This window comes from Harmonia axyridis, chromosome 1, assembly GCF_914767665.1.
Source record: "Harmonia axyridis chromosome 1, icHarAxyr1.1, whole genome shotgun sequence".
Taxonomy (NCBI): Eukaryota; Metazoa; Arthropoda; class Insecta; order Coleoptera; family Coccinellidae; genus Harmonia; species Harmonia axyridis.
The window spans coordinates 76,585,403-76,606,322 of NC_059501.1; the positions used below are offsets into that span (position 1 = coordinate 76,585,403).

General features: G+C 37.0%; 1 long non-coding RNA gene across 1 annotated transcript; it reads left to right on the forward strand.

Annotated features, from left to right (window-relative positions):
* The first annotated feature begins 276 nt into the window (after positions 1–276).
* LOC123676428 lies at positions 277–8,065 on the forward strand. The gene is made up of 3 exons (XR_006746940.1): positions 277–575; positions 673–832; positions 7,909–8,065. It is a non-coding gene; the product is annotated as an uncharacterized LOC123676428 (long non-coding RNA).
* The last annotated feature ends 12,855 nt before the right edge of the window (positions 8,066–20,920 follow it).

Here is a 20,920-nt window from a genome sequence, read left to right on the forward strand (position 1 = left end):
ATTTGCATTTCTTCACATTCTGGGTGTTATTAACACTTGCAAACCATAAATTCCACAACTTTACTGAAATGTGTTTCATACTCAGAGCATAGAGTATTAATCTGAGACTCAGAGATTACTCTGTGTACATATATGCTTATTAATCTATGATTTCATATCTTCAATTTAAGGTCTGTGTACTATCATTGTTTTGTAATTCCATAGAATAATTAATTCATAAATCATAATTCAAATCGAGGCACCATCGCGCTGTCAAATTTATTTATGTTATTTCAATTAGAATCTGATTTTGACGATTACATTAAACAAAAATTAATTACAGAGAACATTTCTCTTTGACACCGTCTGATGTGACAGAAACTCCAAAAGCTGCATCTTTCAGTTTGGTAGCCGTAAAGAGCCGAAATTTATACGAGAAAACTTGCTTAGAATTCATATAGGGAGAAGAATGTTTCGCACTATTCTGAGTCAGTATTGTTGGCTTACTTACAAGCATTGAATATCGAAAAAAAAGAAAGTACTTGAAAAAGAACATAAAGATTATAGCGAATGTTCCGGATAAAATATTGACGAAGGTAAATATAAAATGAAATTAAATCAATCGTTCAACCTATTTTCATTATTACATAAAAATATAAATGAATATAATAACGACCATTATTTGATTTGTAGCAATGTTGGTTTTTTGGAGTAGCGGTTGCATTGAGGAAAGATGAATTGTATAGATTGCAGAAAAATGATGTCCAAGATATGGGATCAAAATTTTTGGTGTCAGTGAATTCAACCAAAACACAACCTCAAACAGGATAGGTATTCACTGTGGTGGATAATGGTGAGCATACACTTTTGAATTTAAGACCAGCTTACACTCCACACGAAAGGTTTTTCGTTTTTTGTAGGTTCTATAAATGTTGAATAGAGCCAGTAGATATTTTCTAAATTACCATAAATAATCGCAGAGTTCCTCAAATTAGAACTTCCACATCTTTTTTCTATACTGGTCATTGTTCCGGCGTTCTTCTGCGTCAATTCTCCTGAAAGTGGAGAAGATATTTTAGGCATCAAACGAAGATTGTTAGTGGCAGTGTCGAAGAAGATCCAAATTTATCAATTTCACGTTGCGCACAATATTTGGTCCTCTCTTACGATACGCTATGGCGTATTTTGCATCTGGATCTGCATCTCCATTTCTTTAAGGTTCAGTTGACACAAGAACTTAATTTTATGGGATTGGGGAGAGATGCGGTTCCAGCAAGATGGCCCAATAAGCCACACAACACGACCCGTTTTGGGTTTATTATATGCTAAGAAAAATTCCCAGGACGAGTAGTTTCACGTTTCGGATATGTAACTTGGCCACCAAGATCTTGTGATTTACCGCCTTTGGATTTTCTCTGTGGGTTTATGCAAAGGATCGTATTTATGCTGATAAACCTTAGTCTATTGACGATCTGAAAACTAACATCAAGTAAGATCGAGTCCTGTAAGAGATCTTGTGAAGGACATTCAAATTATGTTCTATTCCACACATAATGGCAAGATCCGAGCATTATACATTAAACGATAAAACTACAAGACACCAAAAATTGAAATACTGGACCAAAGTTTCTTTTAACAATTTTTTAAACTACCAGTGCTGCACCAAAAAAGGATTTTGGAGAGAAGAAGCGCGCTCTGTACCAGAAAAAATATTATCCTGTAGATTTACATTCAAAATTAGCATTAACGCGATGAAAACTTTAAATTGGATTATCTATGTTGAATTTAAATTAAATATCTTCTGAAAGGAAGATGCTGTGAGAAGAAAATCAAACTTTTGTTTCGGGAAATATGAGTTATTTTATTTCAATAACTAGATTTACATAATTATACTGATTTATTGCTTCGACTTATTTTAACATACATTGAGTGAGCTTCCTTCATCTTAACAGTCTAGCATAACAGTCATAGTTCAAAAGTCATAAGTCATTTTCTTCTACTTAATTACATAGGCGTACAACTTTGTTTCCGCCGTTTTGTTTTCCGAAATTCGAGGCTTTCTTGTGAAAAACTGGTTCTACATTTATGATTCAAAGTATTGTCCATCGCCAGCCACTACTTTCTCCCATCTTTTGGGCAGCGTACTTTTGAAGCGAACCATGAATCGATTCAATTTTTACTTCTTCATAAGACCGGAAGTGCTGGTCAGCCAGGCCGTGTGCCATTGATAGAAACAAGTGATAGTATGAAGGAGTAACATCTGGAGAATATGGCGGGTGGAATCATGGCCCTGATATCCCCATGATTTTCTGCGCTCTGCGCTTAGGATTATCGTAATGAACCCATTTTTCGTCTCCAGTCATAATGCGATGCAGAAATCTCTTCCGTCTTTGCCTTGCAAGCAGTTGTTCACAAGCAAACAAACTCCGTTCAACATCAACTCGCACGGCACCCAATTTTCTTGCTTCTGAATCATTCTCATGACTTCCAGGCGTTTTGAAATGGCTTGTTGCGTCTCTCCCAATGATCCTGCCAATTTTTGTTGCGTTTGACACGAGTCTTGATCAAGTAATGCCTCCAGTTCTGCATATTCGAAAACCTTCTCTCTTCCACCGCCATGCTGGTCTTCCACGTCGAAAGCACCGTTCTCGAAGCGTTGAAACCACTCTCGGCACGTTCTTTCACTAATAGTGGCTCACCTTAAGTATTTTAGAGCATTCGATGAGCCTCAGCCGCAGACTTCTTCATATTAAAGCAGAAAATTAAAACCTCCCGCAAATGACGAGAATTTGGCTTGTAAGCTGACATGTTTAATCTAGATTAATCATGTCAGGAGAAGCGCTTCTCCTGAGGGCATGTCCAATATTCTTTTTTCTTGCTTTGTAATTTGACCCTCGATAACCTTTCCACATAACTAATATAAGATCTTTTTCACAACAAGTTTGACACCCTGTTTCTCGAAAACTAAACATTTGCGGCCCCATGTTTATAGGACATTTTTTCCTTAAAATGATTCGAGGGATCTGTCATTTTTATTTGTACAATCAATTAGAAAAATTTGATCAATATTCTAAATTGAATTTTGTTTTTTTTTCGTTTACTTTCGGAAAATGGAAAACCCTTTATATTTTAAAACATTGAAATGGCCGATTACAACTCGTGCGATAAACCATCTTCGCGAAGCCATAAAAAGTCGAGAAGAAACCCAAAACGTCCGTACCAGTCATATCTCCGTACCTAAATGCCCGGAGATTACCGCCATCGCACACAAAAAGGACGCTCTCCGAATCCAATCTTCTTCCACGTCGATCTAATTCCGCCGGTGGAAAATGGAAGTCGCAAGTCGTAGGAGATATAACGACGCGCCCGACGCCCAAGTCGTTAGTTTTAACGACGTCGCTAATGAAACAATCCAAGGATGCAATTATGAGGGATGACACATTCAAGACTCCAGTGGCTCCCTCTACGCCCATTCGGTGATAACAGGATAACTCGGAGCTTTCTGCAAATTAAACAGGGTTTGTTGCTTCGTCGAGATCGGCGTTTTTGTTTTTTTGGTCTTAAGAGGGAACATCACCGCGAGGTTGCTCAGTTCAAAACGAAATTAGAAATAAACTGCTCCACATGAGTTAGGGATATTGACTAAAATTGCAAAAAAATATAGTTTAAATGAGATTTTTGTGATGAAAATTCATATTAATATGATTTCAAGTTGCAGGAAATAAAATTAATTTTAGCCTCTAGGTCTTAACCACAAGGTGGTTAAGAAAAATCGAGTCTTCCAGTCTTTGACGCTTATGGTCACGTGTTAATGGACGTCTAGAACCTACATTCACCTCTCTCAAACGTCGTCTGATGGTTTCGATGGAAACTTGACCCCATCTGCATTTTGAAGAGTATTCCGTAGCATTCTACACGTAGATGTATGGTTTCTTTTCGACGAAACGGTGATGAAACGATCCTGAGCAGGTGTTGTTTTTCGTCGCCCACCAAGTCTTGGCCTTTCCAACACGAAACCTGTCTCCCTGAACCTATTCCCAAGTCGAGATATCACACTTTGGCTGACTTGGAGCCTTTCCGCTACAACAACCTGAGTAAGGCCAACCTGTAGCATTCCGATAGCCCTATTAGCCTCAGCGTTTGTTAATTTACGTCTTGGCATTTTCAGAAAACTCGTTTCAATTCGAAGCCGTTGATAAACTGACTCCATCTCAAAATAAGAACATTCATGAAGCATATGCAAAGAACCAAACTTCAGAAAAAAGGCGACCAGTTTGACGAAATGTCTCATACTGATTTTTATTGGATCGATTCAAGTTGTTATTGAGTTTTAAATGATTTTACAGCGATTTTCTCGAAGATTACATACTTTTCAAAACGATTGAACACGATATCCCTAACTCTAATGGAGCAGTATATTCCTTCTTACACATCAACAATTTTTATGGAGTTTTCATATAATATCCTTGAACAATAATCTACATGGAAGAAAGTTAATATTTTTAATATGCGAATGAAAAAAAAATTTGGTAACTTAAACAGAAATACAAATTCGTCAGATTGTTTAAAGGTGGTCCGGATTTCAATGCAATAACTATGGCGTCGGATAGAACAACTCTTTTCATGAAAAAACTATTCCTATAAACATATACCCTAACAAGCTTCGTTTTCGAGATACAGGGTGTTATTACATTCATTGTTTTAATTTTTAGGTATTGAAGTCTTGATGTTTCGAATTAGGTAAGTGACTCCTGCTAAACTTATCCTGTGGCGTAGATATAGGAGATGCGATGATCCTCTTCTCATTGAAATTATTGTTTTCTTTTTCGAAAAAATTGTTACATTTCTAAAATCAAAGGAGCTTCCTTGAAAAAAAGGTCTCTTGAATTATTTTCATAGAATCTAGCATTTTCGAGATAATCGAGTACAAAGCAAATACCTACTATCCACAAAAATCTACAAAATTAATTATTCAAATTTTCCCATCTCCATCTCGCTCCTTCGTCGCTCGTTGGAATTGCCTTCTGCAACGAGTATTAGACGATATATTCTCTATTTCAGTCAAGTTTTGTCGAAATTCAATGAAAAATTGAGATTACCTTTACATCCTAGTGACTTTTGTATTGAATTTGGGCAGTTGGTGTGACTGTTACGAAAATTGACAGATAACCGAATTTAAATTTGAATCGTACGTTTCGAATTTTGAAATAATTTATAATTACTCATTAAATTCGTGAATTATGTCTGACGAAATCGATTAAACACCACCAGAATTGAGAGAAATTGCGAATAATGTTGCAAATCATTCCAAACTATATTATATTGGCAATTGACGTGTGTTGAAATTGGATAGGGTCGGAAGTCAGTGTAGACAACAACAAAACAAAAAATATAACTGAAATCAATTTTGTAATGAGTTAATGATATCACTGTTTTGACTCGTGTTTTGAATATTGTAATGAACTCGTTACGATACTGAAATAGAGAAACATACTTTTGGATCCTAGTTCCAGAATAATCCGGAGAATATTCCGGATATCGTAAGATCCTTGATGACGACTCATGAAACAAAACGGACACGGTTCCCTGGTGTAATACGGGTCGGATGGATCGTTTGAAAGGGCGAAATTCCCGATTTATCCTCGTTTGGAATGAATTCTAGACCCGGGAATCGGGAGAAAATTGGGTCCCGACGAAATGACAACGGGAAAATTTCCTCCTCTTTCCTCGTTACTCATTAGCACAAGCGGTGGCATGAAAAATTTGACAGGGTCGGAACGGCTCCGGAAACGGATCTCAAAGAATTGACCATATTCACCGTCGCCATATTGTTTTGCGACAATACCAACTACCCAGTGTTCCCAACGGAGAAATATTGAGTTTACTAGAAAAATACCGCTAATATCAAAAATATTATCAGCCATAGAGATTATTTTTCCACTGACTATTTCCAAAAATGAAGCGAAGCCTTCATTTATACACTCGGCCACAATTAATTTGTTCAGAAAACCACCTTTCACTAATGTTTTTATTTCCAAAACGTGAAATTTTTGCAAAATATTGTCCCAAACAAGCCTATCTGACGTAGCAGCCAGAAAAGGTACACATAAACTTCACTTAGAAACTTTATATTGTGGAATTTTTCTAGTAAACTCAATATTTCTTCGTTGGGAACACTGGGTAGTTGGTATTGTCGCATAACAATATGGCGACGGTGAATATGGTCAATTCTTGGAATTATGATTTTGCATCGGTTGTAAGGCGCATTCGCCATTTAGTAACCAAGGTATTGGAGTCATTTTGCTTTGTAAGATGTTGGAATAAATTGTGAATTAAACTCGTACAGAAAATGAAATGCATGTTTTTTTCTGAGGTGCGCTATAAGAAAAGCATCCGGTATATACTCCTTTTGGGACGACCAAACTGTACAGTGCATCCCATTTTGGGTGAGACAGCCAGGTTTCTCGCTTGTTATTTAAGATAGAGCCTTGCGGTTTTCACATTCCTGTCCTACTTTTTCGTGAAACTCAAATTGGTCTAATCAGATTTTTCATAACTGTTTCCGTTCAAGAGATACAGGGTGATTTTGGAAATTGATACTTTTCGGACACCTTCTTTATCTCCGAAGTTATTAGAAATAATGCTGAGGTAAAAACTACGTCTGAATCAGAATTCTGCGTAGAATCCAGTGGCGTACTCAAATTTTTTTTTCGGGTTATGGTTTTGAAGATTCAACACAAACCTATATTTTTTTTAATGGAACACCCTATATATCATTACTTCGTTGAATTTGTTATTTTTTCCCTTCAAAATGATGTGTGATACTATATAGGTAGGATGTTCAGAAATGTTAAAAAAAAACACTAAAGCATCAAATAATGATGATTTTTTTGTTAATTGGCAATGGATTTCCCATATAAAAAAAGAATCAATTGGATAATTTTCATTTGTGATTTTTATTTATAGTAGTGTAAGCAAACAAAGATAATACACTCATCACTAACATGAAAAACAAAACGTAGGTACCTACCTAATAGCAACAAATAAATAATGGACAACAATTTGAACAGTTTAATCTGTAAGATAATATGCAATGCTTATGAATTTTTGTATTATTTATTTGTTGCTATTAGGTAGGTACCTACGTTTTGTTTTTCATGTTAGTGATGAGTGTATTATCTTTGTTTGCTTACTCTACTATGAATAAAAATCACAAATGAAAATTATCCAATTGATTCTTTTTTTATATGGGAAATCCATTGCCAATTAACAAAAAAATCATCATTATTTGATGCTTTAGTGTTTTTTTTTAACATTTCTGAACATCCTACCTATATAGTATCACACATCATTTTGAAGGGAAAAAATAACAAATTCAACGAAGTAATGATATATAGGGTGTTCCATTAAAAAAAATATAGGTTTGTGTTGAATCTTCAAAACCATAACCCGAAAAAAAAATTTGAGTACGCCACTGAATTCTATGCAGAATTCTGATTCAAACGTAGTTTTTACCTCAGCATTATTTCTAATAACTTCGGAGATAAAGAAGGTGTCCGAAAAGTATCAATTTCCAAAATCGCCCTGTATCTCTTGAACGGAAACAGTTATGAAAAATCTGATTAGACCAACTTGAGTTTCACGAAAAACATAACATGAGGGCCGCGGAAAACATATCAGTGATACGATATTTCACTCAATTCCATAGACAAATACTAAGGGATATCTATAAATTTCAGGTAATGCCTCAATTTGATGAATATGATTGTGAAGATGTCGACTGAATACTGAGAATGTAAATCATATTTCAAAAATGATTTGATATCCTCATAATTTTGAAACAGGTCAAAAAGTAAGACTTACATTTCTGCTTCTTCCCATTCATACATTATATAGAGAAGCTGCAAATTGTTTCTGTATCTGTTCCAGGTCATGCACTGCAGAAAAGTTAGAAAGCATTACCTCATTTGTGACTTTCAAACCTGACAAATATTTAACATTAGAAATGTTTTTCACCTAAAGAAGTAAAGAAACCACTTACCTCAATGAAGATTCTGCAGATGAAACAGGTATTGCATTCTTGAGAAAATCATAGTCTTTTTGGAAGTAATAAATTGAGTAATCTTCTGCCTCATTGCGACTCCAAGTCAATTCGAAGGATCCTATATGAAAATTTCTTTTGCAACCCATCTGGCTTATCTTCATTGTAACAGTTGACCATTCCCAAGCTCAAGATTACACTTTTTGCATTTTTAAACCCTAGCCAAATGATATAGTTTGAAAAGATTTAAAAAACTTTCCTTGAATCATCTGCGCAGTTGTGTTCCTTGAAGCTTTCACACTATATTCACTATACTCATCACCGTTTTTCGTCTTTATATTGAAAGCGTAGTATTCAATATTACTGCAAGTATTTCTGGTGTTGTTTATCGATCTTAGGAGCAGTTTCTGTTCAGCTGGAATTCCGAGAAATTATTTGACGCAGACGTTAATGTTTTCGTGGTATCAAGAAGCAACAGCTTGGGAATTTCTTTCGAGGAAATATTTCTCCATCTATACCATCTATCCTCAATGACAAATACGTTGGAGAAATATTTATTTCTTGAGTTAACCTGATTTTGAGAAATGTCAAAATTTTACCGCTTGTTGGTTTTGTCGGCTTGCATGTTTTATCAATGTGAAACAATCGTCGCTATGGAAACTTTCTCACTTGAAATGGAAGGAGTGAATGATGTTGGAGAGACCACGTAGACAGAATGAGTGAGAGCAGATGGACAAAATGGGCAGGAGACCAAAAACCCAACTCGAAAAGATCCCCTGGCAGACCAACTAAAAGATGGTGTGAAAGCTGGTCATCAGTTTCACAACTAAGACTGGAAGACAGTGCCTACTTGAATCCCTGGATGTATGGACTAGATATCTTGACTCCAATGAACATGTTGATGTGGTGTATTTGGATTTCTCGAGAGCGTTTGATCGAGTAGGTACCCTTAAAAAGAATTGATTCGATGGATAAAATCATTTCTAAGTGAGCCACAGTTTTCAGTTAGAGTTGGCGCATCTCTATCCCAGAGTAAACGAGTGACAAGTGGTGTCTCGCAGGGCTCTATCCTTGGACCAATGATTTTTCTGATATGTGCGGCTGACCTTCCACAGGTGATTTTATCCTCGTATTCCTCCTATCCAGATGACTTCAAGATTTTTGCTGAGGCGTTCTCCTCAGAGAGATTTGGATCGCATTCTGTATGGTAAAAACTTCATGAGAGTTTGGCAAACATTCGATCCAGACAGACGATCGCCGTAGCGTATGCTATGGAAAATAGCCGATTTGCGAATCGAAATATCTGACAAGCAGGTGGTCGGTACCATTTAAACATTTCCTTCCGAAAATCTCCTCGGACGCGCAAGAAAACGGTCGTTACGGTCCTGTGGTGCCGGCGGCGAGGCCGGGGTCGGCAATTTGTTCGCGTTTGCCGCTTGTTCGTCCGCCTGAATCAATTGTATGTATTACAAGTCCATATCGCTCGCTCTCGATCTAATTTGCTAAAAGGTTTTGTCCAAAGTGGAGTTTTCGCTTAACTTAACAACTGATTCGATATCATACATATTGGATGAGATCAAATCGACGAACGCCGGCTTCGGTACATTCCCAGATGGAAGCGTTTCTCATCTTTTTCCTCGGGGTTTTTCCTCCTTCCCCCCTCCTTCGCGATTTGTCTCGGTTTCTGATGTTTTGAGTAGGGCGAAACGCGTTCGGGAGTGCCGGGAAATGGAGAACGGATTCGTATAGAGGTGGTTTGAGATTGCGTCGATACGAAGGCGGGGTACTTAACTTCTTTTGTTGCAAGGGGGTCGTTGGTCTAGTTTAGCGACGGTGTTTGTGAATATTTCGATTCAGATGAGTCTTTTGACTTTCCGATCCTAATATTTAAGTTTTACGAAAATACAAAGAGAAAAAGAAGTACGATTTCCAAGTGTGTAAAATCATACGATATCAATTATCTATCTGGTTAATGTATCAGCAAAACTGCCATCAACATAACCATTGTCAAACAGAAAATTTTCACGTTATTACGTAGGAATCATAATCGAAAGTAACCCAAGGAGAATGCATGTCATCAAGGCAGAGTAGCGATATACCGGTTTCATCCTTGTTAGGGATCATCAGTACCGCATAATCCAACCCAAGATGACAAACAAACGAAATAGCAGGCACCTTATTAAAAGCAGTATGATAACTGCGATGCGCCACCTAGCGGACAAAAACCTAACTGACCGGGTGAAACCGGTATATCGCTACTCTCCCTTGATGACATGCATTCTCCTTGGGTTACTTTCGATTATGATTTCTACGTAATAACGTGAAAATCTTCTGTTTGAAAATGGTAATATTGATAGCAGTTTTGCTGATACATTAACCAGATAGATAATTAATATCGTATGATATTACACACTTGGAAATCGTATTTCTTTTTCTTTTTGTATTTTCGTTATTCATTACCAAGGATCAGACATTTTTATTTATTATTTAAGTTTTGTTGATTTATCTATTGGTCCTATGGATCTGCTATCAGTAAAAAAGCCTACACATAACAAAAACGGTTCTCCTAATTCAGAAAAGCTCTTAGCTTCAGAGAGGTCTCACAGAGGTCTAGGGGAGATGAGATAAAAACATAAAATGTTACTGATCTGTGCCAGGAAAAAATGTTGTTCAGACTCTACTCCATAGACTAAAACGGTTAAAAGGTGGTGACTTTAAACGTGATATGAATGCTCTGGTCGTTAGAACTCGGCAGCTGCTTCAAAAAACATCCGAAAAGTCAAAAAAGTTTTGAGCGATCGGATATTGTAGTTATAAGATAGTAGTGGAGTTGGGGATATCAGGAGGCAGTGTACTCATTTGGCAGTGGATGAAACATGGATTCATCACTATACTCCTGAATCGGAGAAAACGTTAGCTGAGTGAACAGCACTCGGTGAAAGCCGTCCATCAGCTGGCAAGGTTATGGCAATCTTATTTTGGGACGTGCATGGTATATTGTTCATTGACTATTTCGACAGATATAAAACCATCAGCAGTGAATATAATAATACATTTTTGAATCGATTAAGTGCCGAATTTGAGAAAAATTCCTCAAATGCCAGAGAAAAATATTTTTTTGCTTCAAGAAAATGCTCCAAGTAACAAATCAATGAAAACCATGATCAAATTGAACGAATCGTTATTCCAACTATTTGGTCACTCAGCTTATTCTCCAGATCTAGCCCTCAATGCTTACTGGAATTTTTGCAGACCTCAAAAGTATGGACCAGGGATAGATATTTGGCTCTAATGAAGAAGTGATTGCCGAGGTTGAAGCCTATTTTGAAATAAGGGACGAATCTTTTCACAGAAAGAAAATTGAGATATTAAAGGAGCATTGGAGTACATATATTACTCTTGAAAATGACTATGTTGATGAATAAAGGCAAAATTTCAAGGAAAAATTTGATTTTACTAGTTAGGCCCAGGAATAATTAATGTTATACTATCGGATCTGTTATTACTGACATATAAGGATTTCATTTTATTTCTTCTTTGCCAATATTCTTTTTGAATTTTTATAATTCTTATGATGTGATTAGCTAAAAGTTTTGCACGAAGCTTGAAATTCTTCCTTCATATCAACACCACAAATCTCAATACGGTCGGTGTTGCGTACAAGGAAATATTGGGTAGTTTTTTTATATTCTTCTTGGATTTGCTATGGTATTAGGAAAGAGAAAATCAATTCACAATGGCTTTGTATCATGAAATGGTGAACACTATTCAAAGGTACAAACATACTCTGAAAACTCTCTAGGTTATTTTGAAAGAAATCCGCCTAATGGTTTCAAATTTATTTTGTTTCGTTCTCACTCCGTTATTAATGGACTTCATTAGCCACTTGTAGCCACAACCAATATCTAGAAATTGCCACTTGTGCCCTCGTGGCATTCACTGCAAGTGGTTCAAATTTCACTAATAGTAGAATTAGAAAAAGAAAAGGCTTTTCTGATTTTAATTTGAAAAAGATTCGAACCAGAAAATTGACTCCATGCCTGATAAAACAGGTTTTCCTCAAAAATCGATCATTTAACTTTCGGAAACACCTCGTACATTCCCAAGCCTTATACGAGGGTCGTCCCTTAATGCCGACCCCGCAACACCGGCAGCAGATCCATAATAATTTGTAATTCCGATGCTGTAGCCATCCCTTATAATTCCCAATTGTAGTATTGTCACGGATATCGATCTCTTACGTTCCGTAACCCGAAAACGCTAACGAGCAGCGGTGTTTTTCCTCTCCCCGAATGGGAAACGGAGAGCGAAATCGACTGATTAATCCAGATTATCCGGTCGGCCTGGCATCCGGTCCGTTTGTTCGTTGCCCACTCGCGAGAACGCCAGTTCTTATTGATTAAAACGAGATCGGGGGGCCCCCCGTCTTTTTGCCGGAAAACTTTTTCCGCAAACTTTACCCCGCAAGGCCGGATTTGGCAGGAATTTTTTTGGGGGGGGGGGGGTGGGGGAGGTGGTTGTTGAATATACAAGGTGATTCGTTTGGTGCTTTGGGATTCACCAAAATATGTTTATACATTCATTGGACAAACTAGTTAAAATAAGGAGTTTTTTTTTCAAACGACCATTTAGTCTTTTTTATGGAATATCGTAAATACTTCATATTTTAAACTTTTTATTTCACAAATTTTTGCAATTACTGAAAAAAGGAAAAATAAATATGGAGATTCAAAATTCGAGGCGTTTTGTTTCTATTTCACCTTGGCAAAAGTGATTGCAGATTACAATGACAGAAAAGTATCTTCGGGTGTCCCAAATTCTGTCTCGTCAGGGGATCTCAGAATCCCCTTACTATACAAAAAAAAAAAATTAATGGCACATTTTCGGGCTCGATTTTTGAGTGAAATAATTTGATGAAAACCGCAGTCTTATAAGTTCAACTCTTTTCAAGAAAAAGAGAACATTGGAAAATGGCGTGAATTAAAAGTACTCATAACTTTTTTATTATTGGTGCTATCAACATGAAACAAAAACATCTTACAGGCACTTTTTTTCGTAGAATCCATTGGTGTTATAATTTATTTGTTATTGCCATAAGTTTTGGAGTTATAATACAAATTTGTGTGTTTTTAAATGTAAACCATAACAATTCCTATAACAAATAAAATCGCCTAATTCTTCTTCTAATATTTAAGATGATATATAAATTTCCTAACAAACTATAAAAATCATCAAAAGTTTCAGTTTCACACGGACAATCAAAGTTCCCATCTATTATAATATGTGAACTTCAGATAATTGAAGTATTCTGTGGTCACCAAGGTCTCCGGATTTAACATCCTTGGATATTTTTTTTGGTTTCTTTCAAAGAACATACATTTATTAATTCGAAAGTGTTGGAATGTTGCAAAAGATCACCAATAATAAAGAAGTTTTGAGAACTTTTTATTTCACGCCATTTTCCAAATTTCTCTGATAACTTGAAAACATTTAAAAGGTTTCCATCAAATTAATTTTTTTCGAAAATCTAGTCCTAAAATAGCAAAAAAAATCAGACATCTGTCATATTATATTTAGCATTTGTTTGGTTCTTCCAGCTCTAGGCGCTGTTGGCACTTTGCGCAGCAATAAGTAAGTAATTTATCTATTTTTGAAAACTGAATTCAAATAGTTTCTTCTGATAATTCAAAAAAAAAGTAAGAACCCAAATTGAGAAGAGTTGCCCAAGTAGAGTTCGGAAAATAATATTCGGTGGCCCACATGAAACAGTCTAGACGAATATTTCCATAATATTAGATTTTTAAGAAAGCACCAAGACAGGTCGATTTTTATATGAGGAGGGACATCTTGTGATTGCAAATTCGTTGGTGTCTGAACATCCCCTTGAGTGGGGTGGTGGCCTCTTCAAGAATATTATTTTTTTTGCGTGGTTTTGCTAATTTACAATCTACATCCTCAAGAGTGTTGAGTAAATGTGGTATACAGTCAAACATTGATAGTGGGATATCATTTGAAATATCTGCTCATTAGTACTGATGCTATTATTTTTATTGTGGAAAATGTCAAGTCCAGTTGAATAGTTTTTATATTTGGTGGATATTTCTTCCACATTGTAAGATTTTCTGAGATCTTGCTGAATAATTCTGTTGCTTATATAACAGAGAGCGTTGACGATAGCCCGTAATGTTTTCGATTGAAATTTCTCAGTTTGGTAGGTTTTACTCAGCTCCAGAGTTGCATGCCTAATGTCCATATGGGTTTGGGTAAGGCCTTATTTTTGCCCCATTAGCTGATACGTTTGTCTTAGTTTCGCATTAAGTTGTTTTCAATAGGTATGTGTTTCTATCAGATGAGTCTCTAATCTATTTGACGGTTTCCTTCACCGGTGTTGGCTTTTTACCGATTGTTACTGGTTTGCTATTATGTAAGCGATTTGTAAATGTTGTTGGAGCGGATTTTGTATGGTTGATTTTCATTCTCATTCTATATACCAGTCATTTAGTGAGGTCAGGTGATTTTGCATGTCGATTATGCAGGGAGCATCTGTAAAGCCAGATATGGTTGTCCCATCTCTAATATAGAAAGAAAAGTAGTGGCCCTAGTAAAGAATCTTGGGGCACTCCCGATCTCAATAGATGCTGTCTTGATGTTGCATCATTTCCATTAAATGAATTGAAATACTGAAGTTTTGTAATTGTACATGTCGTACTTAATCGAAAGCCTGGATTATATCTAAAAAGGTGTTTACCATTCTATATGCTTGATGGTTTTTTCTTGGAACGATTCCGAAAGTAAACAAAGATCTTCACCTCAATCAACTAGATGAAAATACTTTCATTTCATCTCCATTATGTTCCATTTTAATCCTCTGTAATCCCCTTCTCAGACTGGAGTGTTAATTAACCGATTCACCCCCACCATAAATCCTCCCTTGGAGCCCCCCCTTTATTTTCCCGGATGCTTTTTTCGCGAACTGTACCGGAACACGGGCAGTTAGGGCAATAAATTGCAGCTTCCTCGACCAAAATCGCCGAGACAGGGAGCGATCTGAAAGTTTTCGGCCAATCGGCGAACGACGATTGGAGCGTTTTCGATGTAACTTTCGGAATTTTCGGACGATATTGGGGTATGTCGATTCGACCGCTTGGTGCCGATTGACTTTATGGAGGGGGGGAGGATTGTGTTTGAGTTTCGGGGGAATGTATTTCTGCCAGTCTAATTCATTAATTTTATGTTTGTTCGATTGTTTTGGTCTCTACTTGACCCTTGTTGGTATTGATTAAAAGGGGAGTATATTTATTTCCGCAAAATTCATTTGATAAAACAATTGTTTCGTCAACTACATGTTGGCTTCTTTAGGAAAGTTTAACTTAAAAAAAATTATAATTAAAAAAAAGGTATTCAAAGGAATTTGTTCATAACTCATTTCATCGATTAATTTGATACATATAGACACAAAATACAAGAGTATGTCAAATCAACATTATTTTTCGATGAAATTTTTCTGATAATGTTATCGTTTCATTTTCGATGTTTGACTACAACTTTTCCAATTGTGATTCAGAAAGTGTAAAATGTAATTCAGAAAAGCAGAATTGAATTTCAGAAATTGTAAATTTGAAATTGTATTTTACAATAGGGAGTTATTTAGAAACGGTAAAATATATATTTCAGAATAGGATTACGTGAATCAGAAACGGTGATTTGTATATCAGAATAGCAATATGTAGGTAATTCAGAAAATGAAAAATTGATTTTAGATAATACAGGGTGCGGCGGAGCCGACTGACGAGTTTCAAAGGGTTATTTAAAAAAAATGGTGAAAGTAAGGGAAAAACGGTTTTATTCATTCGAAGCGGTAGGAAATATGTTTTTTTCGCTCATGTTTTGAAAACGATATCACTAAAATGGCGACCGTCAGCAGCGACACACTGATGTAGTCAATTTTGAAAGTTTTCGATCGTTTTTGGGTATATCTCGAACAGTATGGCCCGGATTTTTCCGGTTATTCGCTGCTTCAGTTCTGGTAGGGTAGGAGGACGATGTTTGAAGACCTTATCTTCAAGGGGGCCCAAAGTAAGAAGTCGCAGATGCTCAAATCTGGTGAGCGCGCTGGCCAAGCCACGTTCCCTCTCAGTGAGACAAGTCTACCTGCGAACATCTGCCTCAAAACAGCTAATGAAGATCGAGCTGTGTGGGCTGTAGCGCCATCCTGCTGGAACTAGATATCACTCAGATCTAGTTCTTCAGCAAGTTCTTTTAATTCAGGCTGTAGGAAGGTTTCCAACTTTGATATATAACGTTGGAAAATTACTGTGACGGTGACATTTTCCTCCTTGAAAAAATAAGGGCCTATCACTCCGAATTGAGACAAAGCACATCAAACTGAGGCTTTAGGTGAATGGAGTGGTCTTTCATTGAGTTGCAGAGGATTACATGCAGCCCAGTACCGGAAATTTTGCTAATTCAATGCCGAAATTCCTGCTGGGTCGAGATCACAAAACGGTTATTTTCGTTAAACGAGCGAACGGCAAAGCCTCGATACACTCCGGTCCAAATCATGTTGCTGACTAAAAACTTCTGACTCTAAGGAACACAAAGACTCTTTCCGCACCTACCTGCCTACGCCACATCTCGAGCAAAGACCTGTCAAAACTCGTCAATCGGCTCTGCCGCACCCTGTATAAATAAGAATTCAATCTCATTCTCATTCGAATCTCATCTGCTGATCATCATGCACTTTAAACAGTATTTGCAACGACAGTGTCCTGTCAGCAGTCCCACCATCACCCGAAGCTGAGCTCGTGGTAGCTTCAAGAGCTTCCTGGTATTGGTTGGGGAAAGCACCACAAATTCATTTGCCTTATCAAGACTAGGAGTGTTCCCCCAGAGATATTCCTTTGTTCGACTCCCATTCTTGGACCGTTGTTGTTTTTTTGAGTCGACTTGATTCTATTAAATTGAGATAATGAAATACCGGATTTCTTAAATAAATATATTGAATTTGGCTGTACAAGTTATGTATTTACAAGACTACAGCTACGAGCGTACTGAATATAGTACCCCAATTTCCTGGGATGTTGAGCGTCGCTTTGGATTTTGCATACCAAAGCGCAATCCAGGTCCCTGATTGGTCCACGTCTTTGTTCCTTGTCTTTGGATGTGACTTCAGGATGACCATATATATTGCCAATATGGCGCCAAGGATGCTCTTGTTCTATTTTAGCACTCGCTGTACTTGTGGGGGTTGGTTTTTCGACCTAAATGCGTCTCTCTGAATATTCAACTGCCCGTAAAGTTTGCGTGAAATTCACTTGACGCAACAGTTGTCTTATATTGATCTCACATTCGGGATGTTCTGAATTACATATTGCATTACCTGAAATTGAATTGATAACTTCTGAAATACAATTATATTTTTCTGAAAAACAATTTACACCATTCTGAATCAAAACTTTGATTTTCTGAATTCCATCTTCCTAATCTGAATTTCAGTTTCTATTTTCTGAAATTGAACTTTAATGACCTACAATTTGAAAAGGTGTGGTACATTGCCGAAACAATTCTGTGTAACACTTCTAATGTCACTAATTACATCTTTACAATAACAATTTTGAGCCTCATTCACAATTTCGTGTTGATCGCGTCATAAGAATCATAGAAAATTCAGGAAGAATATAAAAAAATGAGAAAGATGAATTCATTTCATCGCCAATTGCGTTCTTGAAGACCCTTAATACAGTTTTTTGGTATCCACCTGTATCAAAACACCTGAATTCACAGCAGTGCGGTCCCAATTTTTGTCGTTTATTTTATTGATAATTCCAGGAAATTCAATTTCATCATTATCCAACTCGAATGAATCCCAACGGCCGAATCAATCAAACACCCAATAAATACCGCCGCAAAGCACTCCACCCCCACACTCCACAACCAATTCAACCCCCTTACGATCGGACCTTATCGGCCTCATCACCCCGATACACCGACGATACCATCACAGAGCAGGCCGTGAAATTAATCCAGCCATCACCTGTAAAGTGTAGAGAGAGCAAAGCCGTGCTGCCGCAAACCGTGAACGGGGCTTCATATAATACCTAACGAGGGTCTGGAGGGTTGCTTAATTACAGTTTTCGCCTGCGGCAAGAGGAGGGGGCGGGGGTGGCGGACGGTCTTAATGGCCGTTGGGGGACACGGCAATTTTAATCTGGGACGAATTTGGGCACGGTTAAGCGGCGGCGCGCACCCATAAACGTTCGGAAAAGCGCGTTTTTCCGAAAAACAACAAATTGGCCGGCCTCGATCCGTTCGGTAAACACCTTTGGGGTCGATTTGAGTATCGCGATCAATCGGTTTGTATAGTAGGTGTGCAAAGTTAGTTGACGTATGGGCCGGTAGGGCGATGGAATTGCGGTCGAATATAGTGGGTGGTTAATGAATATGGTGGGTGGTTGATGAATTTAGTGGTTGGTTAATGAATATAGTGAGGGGTTAATGAATATAGTGGGTGGTTAATGAATATAGTGGGTGGTTAATGAATATAGTGGGTGGTTAATGAATATAGTGAGGGGTTAATGAATATAGTGGGTGGTTAATGAATATAGTGGGTGGTTAATGAATATAGGGGGTGGTTGATGAATTTAGTGGTTGGTTAATGAATATAGTGAGGGGTTAATGAATATAGTGGGTGGTTAATGAATATAGTGGGTGGTTAATGAATATAGTGGGTGGTTAATGAATATAGGGGGTGGTTGATGAATATAGTGGATGATTGATGAATATAGTGGGTGGTTAATGAATATAGTGGTTGGTTAATGAATATAGGGGGTGGTTGATGAATATAGTGGATGATTGATGAATATAGTGGGTGGTTAATGAATATAGTGGGTGGTTAATGAATATAGTGGGTGGTTAATGAATATAGGGGGTGGTTGATGAATATAGTGGATGATTGATGAATATAATGTGTGGTTAATGATTATCGTGGGTAATTAATGAATATAGTGGGTGGTTAATGAATATAGTGGGTGGTTAATGAATACAGGGGGTGGTTGAAGAATATAGTGGGTGGTTAATGAATATAGTGGTTGGTTAATGAATATAGGGGGTGGTTGATGAATATAGTGGATGATTGATGAATATAGTGGTTGGTTAATGAATATAGTGGGTAGTTAATGATTATAGTGGGTAGTTAATGAATATAGTGGGCGGTTAATGATTATAGTGGGTGGTTAATGAATATAGTGAGTGGTTTATGAATATACTGGGTGATAATGAATGTCATTATCTAAGGTGGAAAAAATGAGGAGAGCACTGAAGTTGGCCATTTCTGTTTCTGGTGTACACCGCAATTTTGCTTGACGGTCCGCCTTGCTTAGGATTATACAGCTGTTGTTCTCTTTTGATGTGGGTGAGCTTGGGGAAGCTCCTCTGAGGATCAACTTCGACCTTGATGGTGTGTGTAATGTTGCGGCTTCACATAATTTAAAGTTGAATACAGGGTGGGCTATAGTCGATGGTACCATGGACTTCTAAGGAGAACGAAAAGTACGGGTTTCTTGGGTAGGAATCACTGCTCTATTGATCTAAAATATATTCAGCGTTGTGATCTTGCTGCTTATATCAAAAAATATTAATAATTCCGATACCTCAAATAGAAAACCCAGTATATCATTACTTTTTTCGGTTTGTAGTAACCTGATATTACGTTCATTGAGAAACAAACCCCTGACAGTGATTTTTTATACCTCATCAAAATGCTTCATCCAGATGAACACTAAGGAACTTAATGGATGAGCATAGTTTTATTGGAGTCCCCTCCAAAATCGGGAATGGATAGTTTTCAATAAAATTGACACAGTTTTTTGTCGTTGAGAAGTATACCATTTGTTCTGAACCAATATCCAGCATTGCACATGACCATTTCAGTCTTATAAACAGCTTCAAGCTATCTTTTCACATTAATGATGATGTTCTTCTCATCTGCATATCTCACTTCTTCCACATTGTCTAAATTCTCTTCTATGTCAAAATCGTTAGAGAAAATTGAAAAGTATTGGGCCTGAAATACGTCCTAGAGTGACATTGATTATATCTGACATTTAAGTTGCTCTATCTTTTCTTAAAGTTGTCATCTGTTTTCTGTTTAAAAGGTAAGACTTGAACCAAGCAAATCCGGACTCTCTAAAATTCCCTATGATTTTAGCTTCTCTATGATGTAGTCATGGAACAATGAATCAAATGTTTTGGATCGAGATAGAAAAAGTCCAATAGTTATATTACCATATTATAGCGCTTGGTGAATGTATTGCAGGAAAATATACATATCTACAAGGAGTATAAGTTCTCTATCAACTCTCAACATGTTGAATGTAACATGACAATTTTTTGTGTGTGGAATCTTCACTATCTTATCACTTAAATTAAAACAATAAACCACCAGAAAATGTTTCTTGTTCTGGAGAATACACGTATATTCGGAGTTAATCAGTTTTCAACAAATAACGAGAATATTTCGTGGAAAATGACGGGACATCCAATTTCTCAGTTTTACCGGCCAAGATAGTAGCCCTACATCAAGAAGCTTTGTCGAACCACCAGATTCTGAGCACGTATGATCCCATACGTGCTCAGTTGGATTAATGTCTAGTGAGTTTGTTGTACTTAAGGAGAGCAATACCCAATCGCCAAAACCCATCTTAAAATTTTCGGGAATTGGCCTTAGCCCTTTAGGAAGACTTGATTCGTGGGATGCCTAGGCGTATTTGGCAGTTGATTGAAAGAAATCAAGAGAGTAAAGAATAACAAACAAATATTTTCTTTCAAATATATTGCAGCTGAAATTGGAGAAAATATTCATCTCATTTCCAGAACATAGACTGTTCATTTATTGAGAAACTT